General features: G+C 39.5%; 1 pseudogene; it reads right to left on the bottom strand.

Moving 5' to 3' along the window:
- Positions 1–687: 687 nt before the first annotated feature.
- On the bottom strand, positions 688–864 carry LOC110595540 (annotated as a pseudogene).
- Between the last annotated feature and the right edge of the window lie 10,170 nt (positions 865–11,034).

Here is an 11,034-nt window from a genome sequence, read left to right as displayed (position 1 = left end):
TTGATAATTTTTATGCTTTGGGGGGTTTTCAAACCTTTATTTAATCAAACCTTCAGTGTACTCTAGAAGCCTGCATTTTTAGCAAGGGCCCAGATCTCAGATGATTATAGGTGAATTAAAAGCATGATTTCAGGGATCTGTTTTAACTCTTATTGCATTCAGATTATGTGTACAATGAAATTAAATGATAAATCATGTAATTTTTTTTTTTTGAGGCAATCTCATTGTGTCACCCAGGCTACAGTGCAGTGGTGCTATCATAGCTCAATGCAGCCTTGAACTCCTGGGCTCCAGCCATCTTTCCACCTCAGCCTGAAGTAACTAGGACCATAGGCATGTGGCTTGGCTAAATTTTTTTTCTAAGAGATGGGGGTAAGGAGTCTCATTATGTTGTCCAGGCTGGTCTTGAACTCCTGGCTTCAAGAGATCCTCCCACCTTGGCCTCCCAAAGTGCTGGGATTACAGGCATGAGCTATCACGCTCAGCCTAAATCATGTAATTGAACAACAACAAAAATTCTTTGCACGAGTGTTAATAGAGACCTAAATACAATATAGTTTATAAAATAAAATAAAATGAGTTCATATTTATATCATCAAATTCAAAGACAAGTATGCTAAGCAGGAATGAGAAGAATTAATAGCAAATTCAAGTACAAATGAAAATATTCCTCTGAATTCTTATGTTTCACTGAGCATCAAAAATCACCAGTCTTTTAGTCCTGTTCTTGTATATTATTCTGTATCTACATTCTCTTCATCTGATTGGATCCCTGGATTTTATTTCATTTTCTATGTAACATTCTCCACAGTTATGTATCATTGACTGTTGCTTTGGGAATTGAATGTCCTTCTGGGTGTTCATTGTTAGTCCCTACATGACACAAAGAAACTTCTCATTAGTACATTCATTTTCTTTTTCTTTTTTTTTTGACTTGGAATCTCACTCTGTCACCCAGACTAGAGTGCAGTGGCCACTTCCGGCCACCACAGTCTCAACCTGCTGGGCTCCGGTGATCCTTCTGCCTCAGCCTTCCAAGTAGCTGGAACTACAGGCGCGCACTACCACGCCCGGCTAATTTTTTGATTTATTGTAGAGATGAGGTCTCGTCAAGTTACCTGGGTGGGTATCGAACCCATGGGCTCAGACATTCTTTTTCTTAATGAATGCTCACCAAATTATAATCTTTAGGTTCCATACAACTTGAATCAGTGCTTGCAATTACTTAGTGCCTCAGAAAAACTTCAAGTGTGGGAATTTATCTTAGAATTGTTCTTACATAGGTATGAAATGATGTGTCTACAAGGTTATTCACTGAAAAATTGTAATAGAAAAATGTTGAACTCTGTGGGGGTCTGGGTAAACAGATGATAATATAACTACATAATGGAATACTATACAGCTCTAGAAAATGAGGACATACTCTGTATTCTAATATACAAAGGGCGACAAGTTATACTGCTAAATGAGAAAACCGAGGTGGAGAACAATGTATACCATATACTAATTTTTATTTTAAAATGAAACAAGGAAGAATAGAAACATATTAATATTTATTTTTGCATAAACAAGTTCTGGGAATGGATCAAAGTGACTGCATGCCGGGGGCATTGAGTGGAATGCATAGAGGTAAGAATGAGATTCACTCTATACTCTGATACTAGAGCCTCATACAAGAGGTGTGCAGTCACCATTCAGAAGTTACATTAAAAAATATTGGCCTTCACTTTGACCACACCCACCGGAATCTTCCAGAGATCTTTTGACATCTTTTTGGAATGCTAATGTCATTGCTCATTAGCCATCAGACTTAAATTCTTAAGTATTTATTTCAACATTATTCATATAATTAGCTCTCAATCAAAAGAATTGTATACCTGAGTGAATTTAATGTAAGGGTCCAAGAAAAACTGGATAGCATCAATGAAAATATTTAATTATGTGAGAAATTTAAAATTTACTCACTTCAAAAAAAAAAGGCAAACATACTCTGAGATTTATTATTTTGAATACCCACACATAGAAAATAAAAGAAAAACCTCGAAACTCTCTAATGAATAACGAGTTATGGACATGAATAAGCAATAAAAACACATAAAAATATTAAACTTAGAAGTCATCACTAGTTTCCATCTTCTGCTCTACATCAAATCCAACATACTGCAAGTTGTTGTCAACTTTACTTTCTAAATATCCTCTCCATTGTCATCACCCTAGTACATGCCATCATTTTCTCTCATTAAGAATAGAATAAAATGGGCAAAGGACCTGCATAAACATTTTTCAAAAGACATACAAATCGCCAACAGGCATATGAAAAAATGCCCAACATCACTAATCAGGGAAATGCAAATTAAGACCACAAAGAGATATCACCTCATACCTGTAAGGATGGCTATTATGAAAAAGATAAAAGATATAACACACATTGGTGAGAGTGTGGAGAAAAGGGAATCCTTGTGCACAGGTGGTGGAACAGACATTATGGAAAATTGAATGGAGGTTCTTCAAGAGGCTAAAAAGTAGAACTACCATATGACCCTGCAATCCTATTTCTGGGTGTATATGCAAAGGAAATGAAATCAATACATTGAAGAGACATCTGCACTCCCATGTTCATTGCAGTCCTATTCATAATTGCAAAGATATGGAAACAACCAACCTAATTGTCCATCAGCGGATGAATGGATAAAGAAAATGTGATACATAGATACAAAGGAACACCATAAAGCCATAAAAAGAAGGCAATCTTACCATTTACGACAAGAATAAACCTGGAGGACATTATGTTAAGGGGAATAAACCAGGCACTGAAGACGAATACCCACAAAATCTCTCTTCTATGTAGAATCTTAAAAAGACAATCTCATAGAAGCAGAGAGTAGAACGGTGGTTATCAGGGGCTTAGATAACCCTCAACCCTACCAGTCCTGATCTTGGACTTCAGTAGGATGACTGCCTGCAGGTAGACATTTCTGTAATGTCAAGTGTCTATCTGCCCAGACTTGAGCCTGAATAGTTCCTAGACCAACCCATAGATGCTGCCTTTGGGTTAGGTTCCTGTTCCGTGTCAAGATAGTTGTGGTTGAGTTGTACATGACACCAAGCATGGAAAGCAATGATTAGGGAGTCTTCAGATGCGGGTTATGGTGATGGTAGGTGCATTTCATGAATAGAAAAACTAGAAGTATCTGGCACCGAGAAAGACAAGAGGGGAGAGTTTTGCTTTGTTTTATTTGTTTGTTTTAATGTTTGTAGAGATGAGGTCTAGCTGTGTTGCCCAGGCTGGTCTCAAAATCTTGGGCTCAAGCAATCCTCCCACCTCAGCCTCCCAAAGTATTGGGATTACAGGTGTGAGCCACCGTGTCTGGCCTCTCCACTGTTATAGTCACAGAATCCTGATATTTAGTTGCATATACAGTTATCTGAAATAAAGACTACAATTACCAGCCTTCCTTGCAACAAGGTGTGGCCATGTGACTAAATTCTGGTTAACGAGATGTTTAAAATTTCCTAAATGGAAGTTTTGGGAAGAACAACTGAGAAACTTCATTAAAAAGAATTGGCCTTTTGTCCTTCTCTTCTATTATCTACAGTATGGGATGTGGATGACAATCATGGAGCTCCAGCAAGTATCTTAAAATAATGAGGTCACCTTGAGGATGGAAACCAAAGGCTAGGATAATGAAACAGATAAAGAAAAGTTCCTCGGGTCTCTGATGACGAACAAGACACCATACCAGCCCTAGTTTGCTTTCCTTCAGATTTCTCATATACTGATTAAAAATGACCTTTTATTTTGTTTAAACCACTATTTGAGGGTTTTTTTTCCCCCTGATGTAAGCAACTGAACTAATCCTAAGGGCTATAATAGGAGATACAGATTTTAAATATCACATAGATGGCATTTAAAACAATGGGATTGGTGAGATTACCAAATAGAGACTGCAGAGAAAAGATCTGGAGTAAATCAACATTTAAAAGTCAGACATAGAGGTAGGACCAGTGAAGAATGAAAAAGAAGAGTGAAAAACGTGAAAAACCAGGAAAGTATGGCATCCACAGACACCAAGTTTGTTTCTGGAAGTGGGGAGGCATGAACTATGCCAAATGCTACTATGAAGTGAAGTAAGATGAAGACTGAGAATTGACCATTAGATTTGGCAAAATCGAAGTCATGAATGATCTTGATAAAAGCCATTTCAGTGTGGATGAAGACAAGTCCTACTGGAGTAAACTAAAGTTAACTGGAGGTGAGAAAGTAGAGAAGGAAAATACAGACATTTCTTCTGACATCTTTTATTATGAAGAAAGGCAGAGAGGAGATAACGGGATTAAGGAAGATCTTAAGATGAACAATAATAAGGATTATTTGCACACCAGTAGCAATAATTTATCAGGGGGAGAAACTAGCAATGAAGGAAAGGGTGAATGATACAGGAGTAAAGTTCCTGAGAAGGAAGACAATAGAACTCAGAGCACACTAGAAAGGTTTTCTCTAACAGACACCAACCTATGAGAGAAGAGTTTTAGAAAAATGGAGGAGGCAAAATCCAAACTGTGCGTACCTGCATAATGAACACTTGTATACCTAACCCTGAATTGTACCCCACATCTTTAAAATAAAAAATTTAAACAAATAAATAAATAAAAGCAGAAGAACAAAAAAACATCCAAACTGTGTAAGGTTAAGGAGTGAAATGTGGAACTGAAAATAGCAGAAGTAAAACGTCATTAGTGGTTCTCTCTGGATAACACAGGATTTGGGATGGTTTTTTCCTATGATTTCTTATACATTTCTGTGACTTGTAAATTTTCTGTAAGGAGTACTTGCCACTATCATACTTCAAAAAAAAAAGAAGTATAAGAAAATTAAAGTCAGCAAGTGTACTGATTTCTGTCTTGGAATTAAGCCCACTCATGGGAATAGAAGTACAGCAAGAGAAGTAATCCTGGCAGGAAGACCTTGTTGTTCCTAATGAAAACACTTCTCCTTTTTAAAATCTCTAGTCCCATATCTGTTGGGCACTACTAATTCACTGTGCTCCAGATAAAGGAAGAAGTTCAGTCGAGCAGATAAAACTCGATAGCTAAAAAGGGTGGCTTCAGTCATTGTAGTTGTTCAGTATCGTGACTGGCTCAGGGGAGGGTTACAAGTCTGGGCAGATAGACACTTGACTTTACAGAAATGTCTACCTGCGGGCAGCCATCCTACTGGTGTCCAAGATCAGGACTGGTAGGGTTGAGGGTGGGCTTGTAAGAACGAAGCCCTGGTATGGCCCATCTTAATGCTCCATTTCACTGAGGTCTCACATTCATAAAACGTCTCCAAACAGATTATTTCCAAATGAGGTTTCACGTAGTTATAGAGGTGCCCTAAAATGATTGAAGAAAGGCAAAGTTTTGAATGTACCTTCCATTACCAGACATTCACCTATCATGTTTATGAATTAAGGTATTTATAATCCCATACTTTATAAACAGTACAATTATATTACACCATTTTCTGTTTGATTTAACAGTACCCAGTTTTTTCTTATTTACATATTTATTTATTTAGAGTCAGGGGTCTCACTTTGCTGCCCAGGTCTGAGTGTAGTGGCACAATCCCTGCTCACTGCAGCCTCATCCTTTGGGTGCAGGTGATCCTTCTGCCTCAGCCTCCTGAGAATCTGGGACTACAGGTACACGCCACACCACCTGGCTAATTTAAAAAAATTTTTTTTTGTGGAGACAAAGTCTTGCTATGTTGCCCAGGCTGGTATTCAACTCCTAGGCTGAAGTTATCCTCTTGCCTTGGTTTCTCAAAGTGCTGGGATTATAGGCATGAGCCACCACGCCCAGCCTAAGAACATCAAGTTTTTAAATAGATACATTTAAAAGGCACCCCATTTAAAACTGGCCCCATTTTAGTATTTCTTTATTTTTTTGAAATAATAGACTTTTCTTAAAGAATAGTTTTAGATTTACAGAGAAATGGAGCAGATAGTACAAGGTTCCCTTATCCCTCTGCCCTACCCTGTCTCCCATCACAGCTTCCCCTGTTATTCATATCCTGTATTAGTGTGGTACATTTGTTACAATTGATAAAGCAATATTGGTACATTATTAGTAACTAAAGTCCATAGTTTACATTAGGATTCACTCTTCGTGTTGCACATTTGACAAATGCATAAGGTCATATATCCACCATCAGGAACATACTAAAAGTCACTCTAAAAATCCCCTGTGCTTCACCGGTTTATCCTTCTCCCTTTTCTCAACCCCTGGCAAACCACCAATCTTTTTACTGTCTCTATAGTTTTTTCCTTTTCCAGAATATTATATAGTTGAAATCACAGAGCATGTAGTCTTCTCAGATTGTCTCTTTTCATCGAGCAATGTGCATTTAAGGTTTCTCCATGTCTTTGGGTGACTTGATATCTCATTTCTTTTTTGTCACTGACTAACAGAACATTGTCTGGATATTCCACAGTTTGTTTATCTACTCACTTATTGAAAGACACCTGGTTTGTTCTAAATTTTGACAATTGTGAATAAAGCTGTTATAAACATTTGTGCACAGGTTTTATGTGGACATAGGTTTTCAATTCAATTGGGTAAATACCAAGAAGCATGACTTCTGGATTGTTTGGTAAGATTGCATTTAGTTTTGTAAGAAACTGTCAAACTGTCTTCCAAAGTGGCTGTACCGTTTTGCATCCCCACCAGCAATGAACAGGAGTTTCTATTGCTCCGCATCCCACCAGTATTTGGTGTTGTCAGTGTTTTGCATTTTGGCTATTCTAACTGATAGTGGTATCTTATTGTTTTAATCTGCAATTCTTTAATGACATATAATGTAGAATTTTTAAATATATTTATTTGCCATCTGGATATCTCCTTTGGGAAGGTATCTGTTCAGATCTTTGTCCCCTTTTTAATGGGGTTGTTTGTTTTCTTATTGTTGAGTTTTAAGAGTTCTTTGTATGTTTTTGACACAAGCCCTTTATCACATGTGTGTTTTGCAAATATTTTCCCTCGGTTTGTGTCTTATCTTTTCACTCATTTGACATTTGTTTGGTATACTAAGAGCCTCAAAACTTGCAAGTGGCTCAGGTTTCCCTCAACCTCTGAGGAAGTAGAAATAAAATAGATGATGTCAATAAGGAATTTCTGGATCTGTTTGGTTATGAGACATGTGGGGCTAGTAGCCACTCAGATCACAAGTCATTAGGGAGCAAGGAAGAAAAAAGAAATAGTAATATCACCCTACCATATGCCAAGCACAAAGTATTTTACATACATTATTCCATAGCCAACTTAATAAGTAGACCACATCACTTAGATAGGAAGAAACCCATCCAACTTGTCAAGCATCAAACAATTTTTATTGTCTAGGGAATCATCTACAATGTGGCAGAATTGGGACTCGACTCCATAACAAACACCACAGGGCCAGATGTAAGGCTAACCTGTCTCAAGGTGGGTCTCACAAGACAAACACAGCCATGTAAACCTACTGCATCCAGAGGGCGCTGAAGTTGGAGCTCACCCTGGGTCAGTGCCTAGGTCTGAGGGGTTCTGCTTGCAGGTAGAAGAATTGCCCCATTACGATGGATGCAGAAAGTCTGTCTGGTTTGAAACAGGATGCCAATAAATGCTGGGGACATTGGAAATGGAGTTTAATCCTTGAGGGAGAAGAAGCTGGCAAAAATTAAGTAGGGCACTAAGGCCCTAGACAAGCAGGCTGAGGCCCAGCACAAAGGTTGCAACAGAGCTTGGGAAACTGGAACACAAATGAAGAAAGTCCAGTCACACAGCTAATCCAGCAACGTAGTGGGAGTTTGAGGGAGTCTGAGGCTAAGGGCGTGAGGGAAGTTGGGCCCCTCATGGGATCTCCAACTCAGGAAAGTAAGGTCCACTCCTGCACTGCTGGTTGATGGGTCTGAGACCAGCTAGTCAGAGACAATGAGGGTTTATACATGGTTGAGCTTTCAAGTGAAATGTCCTCAAAGCCTGCAATCGCAGGGTTCAGTAAGAAAGCTTCAAGGAAAGCAGAGACGCCCCTAAACAGAGGCTCAAGCTATTGGCCAGAACTTGAGGGGGAAATCTGAAAGCCCAATTATCAGAAGTAAGGACCAAGATCAGAGCTATTTGATGCCTATTCTGAGTGCTGACTTGGAGATCCTGAAACTCCCCTGACACTAAGATTCAACCCAGAGATGAACTTAGGGCTTAGCTTAAAGGTGGGGCCAGGTGGGTCTAATTATAGAAACAAAAATGTAGTCCAGCTAGAGCATACCTGAACAAGACTGGTTCCTGAGACTCTAAGGGAAAGACGACATGGTTAACAGACTCCGCAGACCAATTAAATTCTACAAACTGAAACCGCAGTCTCCTTCAGGATTCAGCTGCACTGTGCATAATGCAATAGAAATGTTCCTGGAAAGCACTATATAAATTGAATTTTTGTAAATTGACCGATACTTTAAGTGACCTAGGGGAATTTACTGTTTAAAGGAAATGATTATGATTATTGTAAATCTGCTTTCAATGTGCTGGATTTTCTTAAATAAAGCATTTAAAAAATCTGATTTCCTTCTACCAGAGAGTGAAATATATATCTGATATTAAAAACAAATAGATACTACTAGTGCATCTCGATTTTGGCAAAATTTAGATCTCATACCTTATTATATATTCATTAAACTAAAACATATGGTCTAAACCAGTAATTCCCACACCTGACACACAGAATTAAACTGGGAGTTTTAAAGAATACAGATTCCTAGGTTCTACCACTTGAGCTTCTGGTTCAATGGGAAATAAAAGATGACACCTGCGTATCTCCAGTGGGAGCCTGTGGTTTAGAATCCTTTGTGCAGCTATGCAGATTGACACCAGATTGAGGTTAAACCAGAGATGATCTCATTGCTACCAACCCTCCCTCCCCCCCCAGTGCCATGGGAAAGAGATTTTCAGCCTACACTAAAAACAGTGATCCCATCATGGGGGCTGCTGGCATAATGAGGACTAGGCTTCTAAGTGCAAGACAGGGTGTGTCACTGTCCCCAGCGGCCTATCACCTTCATCTAGAATTCTAGCAGCAGGGTTTTATATTCACTCATATCATACCTAAAAATTACTAGGAGAAAAGTGAATATGGTCTTAGAGTAAACAAAATAATACCCCTCAGTGTCGTCCTCGTCCTACTCCCTGACACTGTGAAAACCTTAGGTCACATGGCAAATACAGATGGCTATTAATCTACTGATTTATTGACCGACTGATAAGACGATTATCCTGGGTTGTCTTAATGGGCCCAATGTAATCACAAGGGCCCTTAAAGCTGAACAGGGAGGCAGGAGAGAGGTTGGGAGATATAACAGTGGGAGAAGGACTCAACTCCATGTTGCCAGGGAAATGGGGCCACAAACCAAGGGATGTGAGTAGCCTCAAGAAGCTGGAAAATACAAGAAACAGATTCTAGAGCCACCAAAGAGAAACACACCTCACTGCTGACACCTTGATTTTAGCCTAATGAGACCTGTGTTAGACTTCTGGCCTCCAGAACTGCGAAATAAATTTTGCATTGTTTTAAGCCACTAAATTCGTAATAATTTTTTTTTACAGCAGAAATAGGAAACTAGGCCAGGCACAGTGCTGTAATCCCAGCACTCTGGTAGGCCGAAGTGGCAGGATTGCTTGAGCCCAGGAATTTGAGACCAGCCTGAGCACATAGTGAAACCCCCATCTCTACAAAAAATTAAAAAATTAGCCGGGTGTGGTGATGCACGCCTGTAGTGCCAGTTACGCAGGAGGCTGAGGCGGAAGGATCATGTGAGCCCAAGAGGTCGGATGTTGTGGTGAGCAGTGATCTTGTCACTGCACTCCAGCCTAGGCAAGAGTCAGATTCTTACTCAAAAAAAAAAAAAGGAAACTAAAACAGCACCCACGACCAATTCACCAAATTTCTTTTTCGTTAGAATGCAAGAAAAGAAAAGTAGAACTTAAAAGTCTGACAGTCTTCTCCTTTGTATTGCAAGGTCGTGAAAGTCTTCCTCAGTATTTTAGGTTCTTCTCTTCAAAGAGACAAAGAAGATTCTCTATGTAAGATGACCAGGCTCACTTAATAGGTCAAGTTTTTAGCACAAATAGGATAGGACTATGGTAAGAATCAGGATCTATATGTTTAAAACCTCCTTAGGTGTCTTTAATATGATGCCAGGTTTGCAAACCACTGGTCTACACTTTAAATTCTAACCCACAAAATTACAAGGTGGCTGCATGCCTAGAAAATGAGTACTGGCAGGTTATCATTAATCTGGGAGGACAGAACACATGTGGTGTCCACAGAGACTGGGCCCGGTGATATAACATTTCATCTACGGCCTGCAGAATGGAATGGCAAGTATGCTCATTAAATGTGAATATGCAGCTGAAATGGGAAACAGGCGGAAAAGGGCATTTTAATTAATGACGAGGGATGTTGGGACCCAGGGCTTACTGATTGAAAAGTCAGGTGACAGAGGAGTTGCTGGGAGCTGAATGCGGTTCAATGAAGGCACATGCACCTTCCATAGTAGGAAAGAAAGTAACACAATAATGGGCAGGGCAGGGGAAGACTTTGTAAAACCAGAAAAGGATCTGGAGACAAAGCCGATCATGGAGCAGAGTGGGGCCCGGAGGGTGCAGGAGGGCCACTCGGCCTGGGTCTCACATTCGCATGAATTAGACCTCTGATATCTCTTGGTATCTGATAATGGTGTGTGTTTGTTAATGTAAACATGGAAAGCACGCCACGGTTTTATAATCCCATTTTTGCAACTTTTCCTTTTTTTAAAAAAATAATTTTGTTGATATGGACACGGGGTCTCGCTGTGTCACCCAGGGTAATCTTGAACTCCTGAACTCACGCGATCCTCCCACCTTGGCCTCCCAAAGTTCTGGGATTACAGGCGTGATCCTCTGCACCTAGCCAATTTTTCCTTTTTAAATGTATTGGGAGCTTTTAAAAATGAGGCTAACTGGTCTAGACATCTCGACTTCAAG

The sequence above is a fragment of the Carlito syrichta genome, unplaced genomic scaffold (assembly GCF_000164805.1).
Source record: "Carlito syrichta isolate Samal-C Ts95f unplaced genomic scaffold, Tarsius_syrichta-2.0.1 Scaffold302582, whole genome shotgun sequence".
In the NCBI taxonomy this organism is placed as follows: Eukaryota; Metazoa; Chordata; class Mammalia; order Primates; family Tarsiidae; genus Carlito; species Carlito syrichta.
The sequence above is the reverse complement of the archived record's forward strand: the minus strand, read 5'-3'. Positions and strand labels throughout refer to the sequence as shown.